This window comes from Bos indicus x Bos taurus, chromosome 26, assembly GCF_003369695.1.
Source record: "Bos indicus x Bos taurus breed Angus x Brahman F1 hybrid chromosome 26, Bos_hybrid_MaternalHap_v2.0, whole genome shotgun sequence".
NCBI classification, from domain to species: Eukaryota; Metazoa; Chordata; class Mammalia; order Artiodactyla; family Bovidae; genus Bos; species Bos indicus x Bos taurus.
Window position 1 is genome coordinate 9,968,441 of NC_040101.1, and position 14,205 is coordinate 9,982,645.

Below are 14,205 nucleotides of genomic sequence, written 5' to 3' on the forward strand. Positions count from 1 at the left end.
AAGCAGTTAACCAGGTTGGCATTCCCTTGCCAGCTCCTGTCCACTGAAGCCTCCCTTGAGCAGCAATGACTCATCTTAGAGACCTCATCCCCAGGGAGTCAGGTCCTTTCGGATGTCCAGTTCCACTCCCAACCTCAGTGGGAACTCCGGGACAGCTGCCAAGCCCAGCACTGAGGAGGGCAGCACCCTGAGACGGGGTGCACAGTGCATTCTCAGGTGGCTTCTGCAAGATGCTTACGTTCACTTGCCCTTGACTTCTGTCCTTATAAAACAGGCCAGGAACGGGACTGTGAAGGCCCTTCCAGTTTTAGAAGTCCACTAACCCCTTTTCCCATTTAAGGAGTTAATCAATATTTCCTGTGGAATAACAAAGAAACTGAATTCAAATTCTTGTCAAGTTTTTGTATTTTTTTTTAAGTTTTTGTATTTTTGAAAGATGCAGGAAACACTGATTTAATTTAAGCCCTCGCTTCCTTTTTTTTTTTTTAAGAGAAGAGTTGACCCCCAAAAAGGCAAATAAACTCACCATACTGTTAGCAGACAGAAATGGCCTATTGATCAAGGCATCTTTCCTGAGAGGCCCAGCTGGACAAGACCTCTGAATCCTTCCCGACACAGATCCCTGGGGAACCACTACTAATGGGTCAGAGCTGGTCGTCCCTGACGCAGGACCTCACCAAGGTCGGCACTACCAACAGCTGGCCCTGTTAACCGTGAGGGATGCAGTCTCTGCCTGCAGAGGACCAGAGAACACAGAGGATGTTGCTTCGGGGCTTGCACTCAGCCCGACAGTCCTCCAGGCCCAGCTGTAGTGATTTGCTGTCACCAACTGTTGTCTTTTGAGTCCCTGTTCAGGGCTTTTGAGTCCTTCTTGGCAGACCCCCCACTGACCTGATAGCAGATTTCATTTCGGAGAGCGGCTCGAGTTGCCAAGTTAAGCCCCTGTCCAAGGACAAACACCAGACTGACCTGGCTGTCACGGGAGGGTGATAACAGCCCCAAAGATACGAGCAGAGAGTATCACGTCCTGTCGGGCCAGATGGGCGGCAGCATCTTATCTCCCATTTCACATCACCATCTGGAAGGTATTAGCCCAATAGCCCCTTCCTCACAGGCCCCTTGATTTTATTCTTCTTGAATCCCCAAGCGCACACGATTACGTAATAGGACAAGAGCTAAGGCCAAGACTCGGCTCAGACTGAAAGCGCGACGCAAGCCAAAGCAAAAAAAGCAATTGGAAATTGCTGGCTTAGCGAGCTACGCTCAGTCCATAGGAGCACCAGACAATCAGTCCAGCAGAGGCCTGGGGTTTGATACAAGGAGTCGCCGAGATGGGAGTTCCAGGATCGTCCTCCTTCGAGACACAACCACCGAGAAGTAGCCAAGCCAAAATGAGAAGGTGCCCAGAGACGCTTGCGAATTGGCTGGAAATTCCAAAGCAGGCACATCAAGAGATCTCTAGTTGCCAGCAGCAGCCCACGTGAGCATATACACAGCCCCTAAACACCACTGACCTTCAGATGTCCAGCTGGCTGTAGGCTGGCTTCGCACATGTTAACCCTGAGCTGGCTTGTCAATTCTGACCCAGCATGTTCATACCCTTTTCACAGAGCGAGTCTGTGCTCAGAGGGGAGAAATTAGTATTAAACTTGGCTGAAGCAAAACTTAATCAGGAAGGAAAATATTAACTAAAGAAAAAGTCGTAAATACCGTCCCAAGACCACAAGAGGCTTTGATCTGGGTTGGACCATCCAGCCCATTAATTCCCACCATTGTCTTTCCCAGTCCTTTGCATCCTTTCTCCAGGTGCAAGACTCCTCGCGTGGTTACAGAGAATGTAGAGATGTGGATTCAGAGGACCAACCGGAAGCTGATATCAGATATCCAAGATTTAACTACTTATTCAAAAGTCAAAACCTATCTACTACATAAAGCAGCTCCAGAACCATGAAAAACCAGACCAAGAACAAGATCCTGTACTACTTTGAACCATATGAAATGGCCGATATTTTGACAATTGCCAGTGTGGCAATTCATGTGCATCAACCTAAGAGCACCAAGCTTGACACTGGAAACTCACAGGTTCCGAACAAATTAGGTGCAACCGAGTGACTCAGCCTGCTGGGCGCTGGTTACGTAAATTTGTCTCAAGAGCACGAATACCTTCAACACGTACTTCTGAAATGGTGTAAAGGAATCCCTTTCTTCAGAAGAGACTTGAAAGTGAAAGTGAAGTCGGTCAGTCGTGTCTAACTCTTTGCAACCCGACCCGTGGACTGTAGCCCACCAGGCTCCTCCGTCCATAGGATTCTCAAGGCAAGAATACCGGAGTGGGTTGCCATTTCCTTCTCCAAGAATACTGGAGTGGGTTGCCATTTCCTTCTCCAGGGGATCTTCCCAACCCAGAGATGGAACCCAGGTCTCCCGCATTGTGGGGAGACGCTTTAACCTCTGAGCCACCAGGGAAGCTTAGGTGATTCCTTTTCTAAATTAAAAAAAACAACAGTTCCACTTTATCATTCAGTTTTACTAAGGTACTTGCCTAAATAAAGGTTCAGCTAACCTTTCTGAAGTAGTTAAACCCACTGAGGCACATCCATAGCAGAAAGACGAAAAAAAAAAAAAATCTTACAGTACAAACAGAGGAAACCAAAATAAACTGCACTATTTGGAGCAAGAGGAGCAACAGAAGCTGCAAGTCAGTATGAATTCCCTGTACTTTCAACTTTGGAAAATTCTGAAGCTCCGTTTCGGAATCGGGAAACTCTATAGAGGCTGTCACACAGAGCAGGGGCTCTCCCTCGTCCCTGGCTCTCCTGTCTGAAGTCGAAGATCAATCAGAAACTTCAGACACCAGCTGCTGGGTCAGGACTTCCCTACTCTGAGGAGCTGTGAACAGCCTGACAGGTGAGGAGAAAGCATCTGGACACGACTGCCTTACCCAGTGGTTCCCCAAGTGTGGACCCCAGACCAGCAGAAGCAGTAGCACCTGGGAACTTGTAAAAAATGGTTTGCAGAGGCGGGGGGCCTCTCTGCAGACCTCCTGAATCAGACACTCAAGGAATGGAGCAGAAATCTGGGCTGGACCCGGGTTCTTTTGAGGCGTGCTAACCTTTGGACCCCGTGGACATGACTCAGGTGAAGAGTTTCCTAGCTGTATCCAGGGAGTCCTCAAGATCTAAAGAGACCCCTCTGCTTGGAGTCCTGACTATGGGAAAAACACCAGAGTTCCCAGATGTAACCAGGGTGCCCTATTTTACTCTGTTTAACAAATGGTAGTACAGCTGCATGGTTTCAATTGAAAAGCAATCCTGCTGCTTTATTAAAAAAAAAATAGAAAATATTGAACAGATGGGAGTACAAGTGGCCACAGGCAATCTGGTCATTTGTAGAATGCTCTAGAAGGTCTGAGTTGGACTTTCTGTGCCATCTTGGGAGGCCGAAGGCCAAAGGGAAGCCCAACCACCAATAGCAGGTTCAGAGGCTATTCCCCAAGGAGGGGGCAAGTCTGATGTCCTCCAGCGGCTTTAATTGGGCGGGGAGAGGGGGGGCACTGAAATCCCATCCATTGTATGTGAGAACTACTGCAAGGACCAGGGTGTCCTGTCGGTTCTCATTCAGAAAGAAGAGTTCTTAAAAGGGAAAGATCCAGCGCCAAAGAAATAGTAGCGGCAGAAAGGAGGGAGAAAGCTCTGCTTTCTCTCCAGGGGCTTAAAGAAAATGCTCCAGCCCCACTTTCCTTGTTTTAGTGAATTTTTTAAACATGCTTTTATTTAAATTTAATTTTTTAACTTAAGGTCCCAAACCTGCTCGGGCAGGGTGGCAAAACTCCAGGGAGGATGTTCCAGACTGCCCTCTGCTTTCTTCCCTCCCTGCCTCTGCTCACCTCTCCTGCCCCTCCTGTCCCTGCTCTGAACAGGAACCTGGGTGATGCTATGGCCTGAATGTCTGTGTCCTGGAATTCCTACATGGACATCCCAATGCCCAAGGTGATGGCATTAGGAGGTGGGGCCGTCTGTAGGTGACTAGGTCATAAGGGTGGGGCCCTCATGAAAGGGGTTAGTGACAATATAAAAGAGACCCTTCAGAGTTCCCCAGGTCCCTTCATCGTGTAAGGGCATAGTGAGACATCTGCAACAGGAAGAGGGCCCTCACTCGAACCATGCTGGCACCCTCACTGTGGCCTTCCAGCCTCCAGAACTGTGAGCAATACTTTTTGCTGTTTTGTTTATTTGGCTGCATCTCGTGGCATCAGGATCTGCCCCAACAAGGGACTGAATCCATGCCCCTGCACTGAAAACTCAGTCTTAAACCACTGGACCACCAGGGAGGTCCAATAATTTCTGCTGCTTATGAGTCACCCAGTCTGTGATATTTTGTTATGGCAGCAGGAAGAGACTAAAACAGATGGGGTGAGTAGGCAGGGCCATTTCTGAGGTTTAAAAAGCCACCACCACACACCCAGAATGCCCTTCTTAATTACTCCCACAGAGCAGCAAAGTTAAGTACAGTTGATTCTCTTTATTTGCAGTAATTACATTCTATAAAGCCATGTAGACACTGAATTAGCAAACACTGAACCACTGGTCCTAGGGGAAATATAGGGGTAGGTTCCTGTGAGCCACTGGCCATAGAATTTTTGTCAACTGATCAAAATATAACCTTGTTTTATGTGAGTTTCTGTTTTAAAATACTTTATTTAATATGCAGCTAATCAGATCAGATCAGATCAGTCGCTCAGTCGTATCTGACTCTTTGTGACCCCATGAATCGCAGCACGCCAGGCCTCCCTGTCCATCACCAACTCCTGGAGTTCACTCAGACTCACGTCCATCGAGTCAGTGATGCCATCCAGCCATCTCATCCTCTGTCGTCCCCTTCTCCTCCTGCCCCCAATCCCTCCCAGCATCAGGGTCTTTTCCAATGAGTCAACTCTTCGCATGAGGTGGCCAAAGTACTGGGGTTTCAGCTTTAGCATCATTCCTTCCAAAGAAATCCCAGGGCTGATCTCCTTCAGAATGGACTGGTTGGATCTCCTTGCAGTCCAAGGGACTCTCAAGAGTCTTCTCCAACACCACAGTTCAAAAGCATCAATTCTTCAGCGCTCAGCCTTCTTCACAGTCCAACTCTCACATCCATACATGACCACAGGAAAAACCATATCCTTGACTAGACGAACCTTTGTTGGCAAAGTAATGTCTCTGCTTTTGAATATGCTATCTAGGTTGGTCATAACTTTCCTTCCAAGGAGTAAATGTCTTTTAATTTCATGGCTGCAGTCACCATCTGTAGTGATTCCTTAATATAAATTTATATGTACTCCTTGGGGTTTCCCCGGTGCCTCAGTGGTAAACAATCTGCTTGCAATGCTGGAGATGCAGGTTTGATCTCTGGGTGAGGAAGATCCTCTGGAGGAGGGCATGGCAACCCATTCAACTATTCTTGCCTGGAGAGTCCCATGGACAGAGGAGCCTGGCAGGCTATAGTCCATAGACTTACAAAGAGATGGACATGACTGAATCAACTTAGCAGGCATGCACACAATATATATTCCTTAAGGCAATGCCAAAGAATGCTCAAACTACCGCACAATTGCACTCATCTCACACGCTAGTAAAGTCATGCTCAAAATTCTCCAAGCCAGACTTCAGCAATACATGAACCGTGAACTTCCAGATGTGCAAGCTGGTTTTAGAAAAGGCAGAGGGACCAGAGATCAAATTGCCAACATCCGCTGGATCATGGAAAAAGCAAGAGAGTTCCAGAAAAACATCTATTTCTGCTCTATTGACTATGCCAAAGCCTTTGACTGTGTGGATCACAATAAACTGTGGGAAATTCTGAAAGAGATGGGAATACCAGACCACCTGACCTGCCTCTTGAGAAATCTGTATGCAGGTCAGGAAGCAACAGTTAGAACTGGACATGGAACAACAGACTGGTTCCAAATAGGAAAAGGAGTACGTCAAGGCTGTATATTGTCACCCTGCTCATTTAACTTATATGCAGAGTACATCATGAGAAACGCTGGGCTGGAAGAAGCACAAGCTGGAATCAAGATTGCCGGGAGAAATATCAATAACCTCAGATATGCAGATGACACCACCCTTATGGCAGAAAGTGAAGAGGAACTCAAAAGCCTCTTGATGAAAGTGAAAGTGGAGAGTGAAAAAATTGGCTTAAAGCTCAACATTCAGAAAACGAAGATCATGTCATCTGGTCCCATCACTTCATGGCAAATGGGGAAACAGTGGGAACAGTGTCAGACTTTATTTTTGGGGGCTCCAAAATCACTGCAGATGGTGACTGCAGCCATGAAATTAAAAGATGCTTACTCCTTGGAAGAAAAGTTATGACCAACCTAGATAGCATATTCAAAAGCAGAGACATTACTTTGCCAACAAAGGTCCGTCTAGTCAAAGCTATGGTTTTTCCAGTGGTCATGTATGGATATGAGAATTGGACTGTGAAGAAGGCTGAGCGCTGAAGAATTGATGCTTTTGAACTGTGGTGTTGGAGAAGACTCTTGAGAGTCCCCTGAATTGCAAGGAGATCCAACCAGTCCATTCTGAAGGAGATCAGCCCTGGGATTTCTTTGGAAGGAATGATGCTAAAGCTGAAACCCCAGTACTTTGGCCACCTCATGCAAAGAGTTGACTCATTGGAAAAGACCCTGATGCTGGGAGGGATTGGGGGCAGGAGGAGAAGGGGACGACAGAGGATGAGATGGCTGGATGGCATCACTGACTTGATGGACGTGAGTCTCAGTGAACTCCGGAAGTTGGTGATGGACAGGGAGGCCTGGCGTGCTGCAATTCACAGGGTCGCAAACAGTTGGACACAAGTGAGCGACTGAACTGAACTGAAATGAACTGAATGTTGAATTCATAGAAAACAGCACTATAACGCACACCCAAATGAAGCTTATCTAACACAAGCATTTTCTACATCAGGCTCATCATAGCCTTCTTGTGCTTTGAAACAGCAACATCACCAACAAAACGCACAAAATCAGGAAAAGCATGGCACTAAATATGGACTACCCCCTTCCCACCAATTTCCAGTCAGAATAGGACAATACAACTCTGGACAAAAGTCCAATCACACTGGCAAGGCACCAAAATTGCTTGTCGGCACAGAGATCTACTGAATCTTTCCACTGGAAAATGAAGCCAGAGGGCTGGCCAGGCTCTCAGCATGGATGTAATCAGTCCTTGGAACTTAGTCATCGGTTCCTTCCTGCATCCTGTATTCACGCTTGGTCATGGTCACAGGAGACACAGCTTCTTTACTCATGTCTTCCTCGGACTTGAGAGAGGCCATGATGTAGGCAGGACTCCATGGCATGGGGGAAGGAAGGAACCAGTTCGCTGCAGCCAGTGGAGAAGTTCAGAACCAGGCTTGGTAGCCAAGCTGGACCTGCTTCAAAGCCCAGCTCTGCCACTCACTAGCTACATGTCCTTGAACACACTGGCATCTCTGTGCCTCGGTCTGCTCATCTGTAACAGAGCAGTCATAACAGAACCCCCTGCCTCCTGGGGGTGTTGTGAGCATTTACAGTGAGCAGTCTGCATGGCCCTAGACCACAGAAAGTGCCCTCAGCGGGAGCTTGAAGAGCAGACATCACTGGACTATAGTGGGGCCTGGACAAGCCATTTAAAATACACAGTCTCGGGGTGCGGAGAAGACTTTAGGGGCACCAGTAACACCCCCAGTGGACTTTAGTTGTCCTGAGTGCCGCCCAGCCAAGATGGCAGAGGCTCCTGTAGCCTCTGCTCCCACACCCCTGGGTCTCCCTGGAGCTCTGAATAAGGATGATCTCAGCCCCCCTCCAAGCCCCACTAAGGGTGAGCCCCTCCCACTGCAGCTGGAGGTCCCTCGGCCTTGCTAAAACGGTGGGGGAGGACTTCCCTGGTGGTCCAGTGGTTAAGAAAGCGCCTGCCAATGCAGGAGACGCAGGTTTGATCCCTGGTTGGAGAAGACCGTGAAGCCCATGCACCACAACTTCTAAGCCTGTGCTCTGGAGTCCAAGAGCCACAGCTCCTGAAGCCCAGGCACCCTAGAGCCTGTGCCCTAAAACAAAAGAAGCCACTGCAACGAGAAGCCCGTTCACCACAACTAGGGAGTAGCCCTCACTTACCAAAAGCAGAGAAAGCCCATACGCAGCAAAGAAGACCCAGTGCAGCCAAAAATCAATATACATGAATAAATTTTAAAAAATAAGATAAAAACGGTGGGGGTCAGGGAGCGCCATGGGGGAGGGAGGAAGCCAAGCAGGAGGATGGCAAGGCATGCCTGACTTCACCCTAGAAGCTTCTGCACACTCCTTGGGTGCTGAGGGTCTTGTTCCCCAGCTAGATTTCTCTTTAAGAAGTTAAATTCGCACATAAGAACTATAGTTGGCTCCCACCAGTAACAGAAACATTCAGAATTCGATGTCAACATGCAGCCGCCTCACAGCATCTGTTTCTGGCCTAGAGCTTCCTGCTGTGTCAACCCTACCCTAACATTTCTCCTCCACCAGGTAAACCTCCCAGTTTATGAAGAGGTCGCTTGACACTGTCCCAGCGGGACAGCAGGAATGGACGGCCTGCTCCCCCGACAAAGCCGGCTGCGAGGTGGTCAGCACACACTGACCCCCAAGCAGACAGAGAAGGAGGCCCACCCCATCACTCCCCTCTAACCCGTTTCAAGTTCAGCAACATTTCCCAAGGGCCAGCCGGACTCAGGCTGGGTGCTGTGGTTCTGGAGGTCGCAACTGATCCAGTTCCTCCATTCACAGAGAGGGCCTCTGAGACAGATCATTCATAGGTATCTGAGAAGGGCAGTGACACCTGGGGCAAGGGTGGCTGAAAGAGTTCAGAGGGAGGCTCGGGTCTCAGCCTGGGGAGAAGGGACTCCTAGCCTGTTTCATTCACTATGGCTCCCCAGTGCCACGCATTAGGCAGCCAAAAGCAGCAGTTTTACTAATAAGATATAATTACAATGTGTGTAGGGGGAATTTTCTGGCAGTCTGGTTGTTGCGGGGTGGGGGGAGAGGGCTTCCCAGGTAGTGCTAGTGGTAAAGATCACGCCTGCAAACACAGGAAAATTAACAGAGGTGGGTTCAATCCCTGGGTCAGGAATATCCCCTGCAGGAGGGCATGGGAACCCACTCCAGTATTCTTGCCTGGAAAAACCTATTGACAGAGAAACCTGGTGGGCTATGGTCCACAGGGTTGCAAACACTCCGAGAGGACTGAAGTAAAGTAACACACACACACCAGTTGTTAGGACTCCGTGTTTGCACCGCTCAGGACCCAGGTTTGATCCCTGGTCAGGAAACTAAGATCCCACGATCGCACGCTGAGGTAAAAAAAAAAAGAAAAACACAGTCAAGGCTCTTTTAAAAAGCAGAGACATTACTGTGCAATAAAGATCCATATAGTGGAAGCTATGGTATTTCCAGTAATCATGTACGGATGAAAAAGGTGGACAGTGTAAAAGGCTGAGCCCCGAAGAATGGATGCCTTTGAACTGTGGTGCTGGAGAAGTCTCTTGAGAATCCCTTGGACTGCAAGGAGATCAAGCCAGTCAATCCTGAAGGAAATCAACCCTGAATATTCCTTGGAAGGACTGATGCTGAAGCTGAAACTCCAATACTTTGGCCACCTGATGTGAGGAACTGACTCATTTGAAAAGACCCTGATGCTGGGAAAGATAGAAGGCAGGAGAAGGGGACGACAGAGGATGAGATGGTTGGATGGCATCACCGACTCAATGGCCAAGAGTTTGAGCAAGCTCCCGGAGTTGGTAATGGACAGGGAGGCGTGGCGGGCTGCAGTCCTTGGGGTGGCAGAGTCGGACACGACTGAGGGACTGAAAACAAAGAACAACATGTATATACACATTCAGGTTCAGCTTCCGGGACACCTCCGGGACGGCAGTGGCTCCGCCCCTCTTCCGGGGTAATTTGCATACGTTCGTTGATTCCCAACAGCGATCTGCATTATAATTAGTGAAGCAACACTTTCTCAGTTTCAGTGAATAACTCCTTTAGATTAAGCTACTATTGCACTAATGCAGTAAAAAAAAGGGGGGGGGAAGAATTGCTGAATTGGTTGTTAATGGAATTCACCCTCAGCGAAAAGTTTTTAATTCTGTCCACTATAAATAGCTCTGGAGTCTTCACCAAGATCGTGCTCGCTTCGGCAGCACATATACTAAAATTGGAACGATACAGAGAAGATTAGCATGGCCCCTGCGCAAGGATGACACGCAAATTCGTGAAGCGTTCCATATTTTGCCATTTCCCCCCATATCCATATCCATAATCTATTCACATAAGCTTTTTAGCTGTAACTCGCTCATAAGCAAGGTAACTTAACCCATCGAGGGCCCCTGGATTCAGTCTGCAATTCCTCCTCCAAAAGCTGTCGAACTCTCCCCAGTTTGGAAGCTTTTTTCCAGAAAGACCTGGGGTTGATGGTAGGGAAGGGTACACCAGGAAGCAGGCACTACCTAGGCAAAGGTCTAGGGGCTGGACTGTCTAGGGTCGCGGGGTGGGGAGAACCCACACAGCCAACCAGGGCCCTGGACAGGGCGCAGTCCACCAGGGTTTGGAGGCAGCCTATGGGCTTGCCCTGATCCCCCAGTGGGTCCTTTCAGTTCAGTCGCTCAGTCGTGTTGGAGACTCTTTGCGACCCCATGGACTGCAGCACGCCAGGCTTCCCTGTCCATCACCAATTCCTGGAGCTTGTTCAAACTCGTGTCCATCCAGTCGGTGATGCCATCCAACCATCTCATTCTCTGTCGTCCCCTTCTCCTGCCTTCAATCTTTCCCAGCATCAGGGTCTTTTCAAATGAGTCAGTTCTTCGCATCAGGTGGCCAAAGTATTGGAGTTTCAGCTTCAACATCAGTCCTTCCAAGGAATATTCAGGACTGATTTCCTTCAGGATGGACTGGTTGGATCTCCTTGCAGTCCAAGGGACTCTCAAGAGTCTTCTCCAACACCACACCTCAAAAGCATCAATTCTGTGCTCAGCTTTCTTTATAGTCCAACTCTCAAATCCATACATGACTACTGGAAAAACCATAGCTTTGACTAGAAGGACCTTTGTGGGCAAAATAATGTCTCTGCTTTTTAACATTCTGTCTAAATTGGTCATAGATTTTCTTTCAAGGAGCAAGCATCTTAATTTCATGGCAGCAGTCACCATCTGCAGTGATTTTGGAGCCCCAAAAATAAATTGTCACTGTTTCCACTGTTTCCCCATCTATTTCCCATGAAGTGATGGGACCAGATGCCATGATCTTAGTTTTCTGAATGTTGAGTTCTAAGCCGACTTTTTCACTCTCCTCTTTCACTTTCTTTCATCAAGAGGCTCTTTAGTTCCTCTTCACTTTCTGCCATAAGGGTGGTGTCATCTGCGTATCTGAGGTTCTTGATATTTCTCCCAGCAATCTTGATTTCAGCTTGTTCTTCATCTAGACTGGAGTTTCACATGATGTACTCTACATATAAGTTAAGTGAGCAGGCTGACAATACACAGCCTTGACATACTTCTTTCCTATTTGGAACCTGTCCGTTGTTCCATGTCCAGTTCTAACTGTTGCTTCTTGAGCTGCATACAGATTTCTCAGGAGGCAGATAAGGTGGTCTGATATTCCCATCTCTTTAAGAATTTTCCATAGTTTGCTGTGATCCACACAGTTAAAGGCTCTAGCATAGTCAATAAAGCAGAAGTAGTATATACATACATATATATAAATACATGTTATGTATTATATAATTATACATTATATAATATATACTATACATATATATATCAATATAAAGCAGAAGTATGTATATATATATACACATACATATACATTATAGAGACATACATATATATACACCTGTGTGTAGAGAAAGAGAGAGATTGTGTGTGTGTGTGTGTGTGTGTGTGTGTAAAGGCATCTGAGCCAAGTCCCAAGGCTGGCTGTGAACAAGCCTGGTTTCAATAAACTAAGTGTGAAGTCTGCAGGCAGACGCACGATGAACACACTGCACACGGAGAACAGTGAGGGGTGGGGTGTGGGGCACGCAGGGCAGGGCCAGGGCAGGCGGGTGGGCGGCTCGAAGGTGAGGAGAAGTCCTCAGCCAGGCCCATTTGCAGAGCGAAGACAGGATCTGGTCCCTTTCCTGTGGGCTGCTGGCTCCTATAGTCTCTGCCCACCTCCCAAAGATAAAGAACACAAGCACCTACCCCAGCTTGTGTCCTGGGAGGACAGAGGCAGCTAAGTCATTCCTGGGAAAGTATGAATAGCACAATGTCATTCCTGGAGGGCTTCTATTTAAATAAGAACACTGGAGGACAAATCTCTAAAATGGCCTTTGTTGGGGGCGGGGAAAGCTCCTTCCTGGGGTCCCCTCAGGTCATCCCTAAGGCCCCAGGAGAGCTTCCCTTGTGGCTCAGATGGTAAAGCCTCGCCTGCAAGGCAGGAGACCTGGGTTCAATCCCTGCATTAGGAAGATCCCTGGAGAACAGAATGGCTACCCACTCCAGTATTCTTGCCTAGAGAATTCCATGGACAGAGGAGTCTGGCAGGCTACAGTCCAGAGGGTCGAAAAGAGTCAAATACCACTGAGTGACTTGGCCCAGCCCCATGCAGGGGAGTGTGCACACCGGGGCTAGGGGTGTAGGGGTGAGGGGCTGGAACTGCGGGCAGAAGAGGGCAGGGGAGGACAAGGAGGCAGCCTCAGAGAGTGGGCCGCAGGGTCCTGCCATCAGCCACGGGCCCACCCCCACCCCACCTCTGGGCTATCAGATCCTTGGAGACCTGGCTGCTGACATCACTGTGGGAGGTCGAGGCAGCTAAGAGTGAGTTTTCCAGGTCTTCAAGGGCAGCCGGCTGGATGACATCATCTACTACAAGTGAACTGGGAGAGGAGAAAACCAAGGCTCAGAAATGTTCCTGAACGTCTTCAATGTGTTTCAACTGCACATTTTCTCTGGGTCCCATGCAGGGCCTCAGTTTCCCTTCCTGTAGAGGAAGGAGCTGGGCTACTCCAAGCATGGCCCATGGCGGTGCTGATCCAGGAGGGGTTGGTTACTGCTCCATGAAGACACAGCACACACACCCGGGGTAAGGGCCTAGAGGTCTTTAGAGGAACATGGTATTCATTCTGTCTGTTGACTCCAGTAATTAAAGTCGGGGTTTGTCTTTTGTAGGTCTTGATGGGTGGTTCTCAACCAGGGGTGACTTTTGCCAACCAGGGGACATTTGGCAATATCTGAAGACAATTCTGATCATCACAACCAGAGGGCCAGGTGCAGCTGGCATCCAGGGATGCTGCTAAGTACCCTACAATGCACAGGGCAGACCCACAGCAAAGAATTATCTGGCCCCAGAGGTCGGTACACCCGGGTAGAGACACCCTGGCCTTGAGCTTTGTTTTGCTTTCTAGTAATTCATTTAAATATGTTTTCAGAAGTTTAGACCTTAAAGTGAGTTAGAAATTAAAAACTACACCGGCCCTTTGTCCGCTGAGAAGGTTGGCATCAGACAACCTCCAAGAGCAGGCTGCTCTGAAAGTTCCGAGGGACACCGGACGCTGTCGCTGGTCACACACATCCTTTTACTCTCTGGGAATCCCCTTCCGTGACCAGTCGTGTCTTAGCTTATCAGGAAGGGTCATTACTTCTTTCTGATGAACTTGGCTCTGTAGCAGTCAGTAACGAGACCATTACCTTCAGTCCTTGAGCAGACACTGACTGAATAACAACTATGTTATTATTACAACAACCCTGTAAGGTGGTCCCTGCCCTCGTGGAGCTTACAGTCTCAGGCAACAGTCAAAGTTTAAAAAAAATTTTTTTTCTTAATGCGTATTCACTGTTTACAATAGCCAAGACACAGAAGCAACCTAAATGTCCATCAAGAGAGGAATGGATAAAGAAGATGTGATACATATATACAAGGAATATCAATCAGCCATTAAAAAGAATGAAATAATGCCATTTGCAGCAACATGGATGGATCTAGAGAGTTATGAAGTAAGTCAGACAAAGGAGGAGAAATATCGTGACATTCCTTACACATGGAATCTAAAAAGAAACTACACAAATGGGCTTACTTAGAAAACAGAAAAGAAACTTATGGTAAACAGGGGGAAGGGATAGTTAGGGACTGTGGGAGGTCATGCACACAATGCTACGTTTAAAATGGATAAGCAACAG

At 48.1% G+C, this 14,205-nt stretch overlaps 1 protein-coding gene and 1 non-coding gene across 23 annotated transcripts in view; one reads left to right on the forward strand and one right to left on the reverse strand.

The window, feature by feature from the left end:
* The window catches only part of TACC2 (transforming acidic coiled-coil containing protein 2), a 234,787-nt gene that overhangs the window by 105,810 nt on the left and 114,772 nt on the right, over window positions 1–14,205 (reverse strand). The window lies entirely within an intron of this gene.
* On the forward strand, window positions 10,179–10,285 carry LOC113884711. The gene has a single exon (XR_003508985.1). It is a non-coding gene; the product is annotated as a U6 spliceosomal RNA (small nuclear RNA).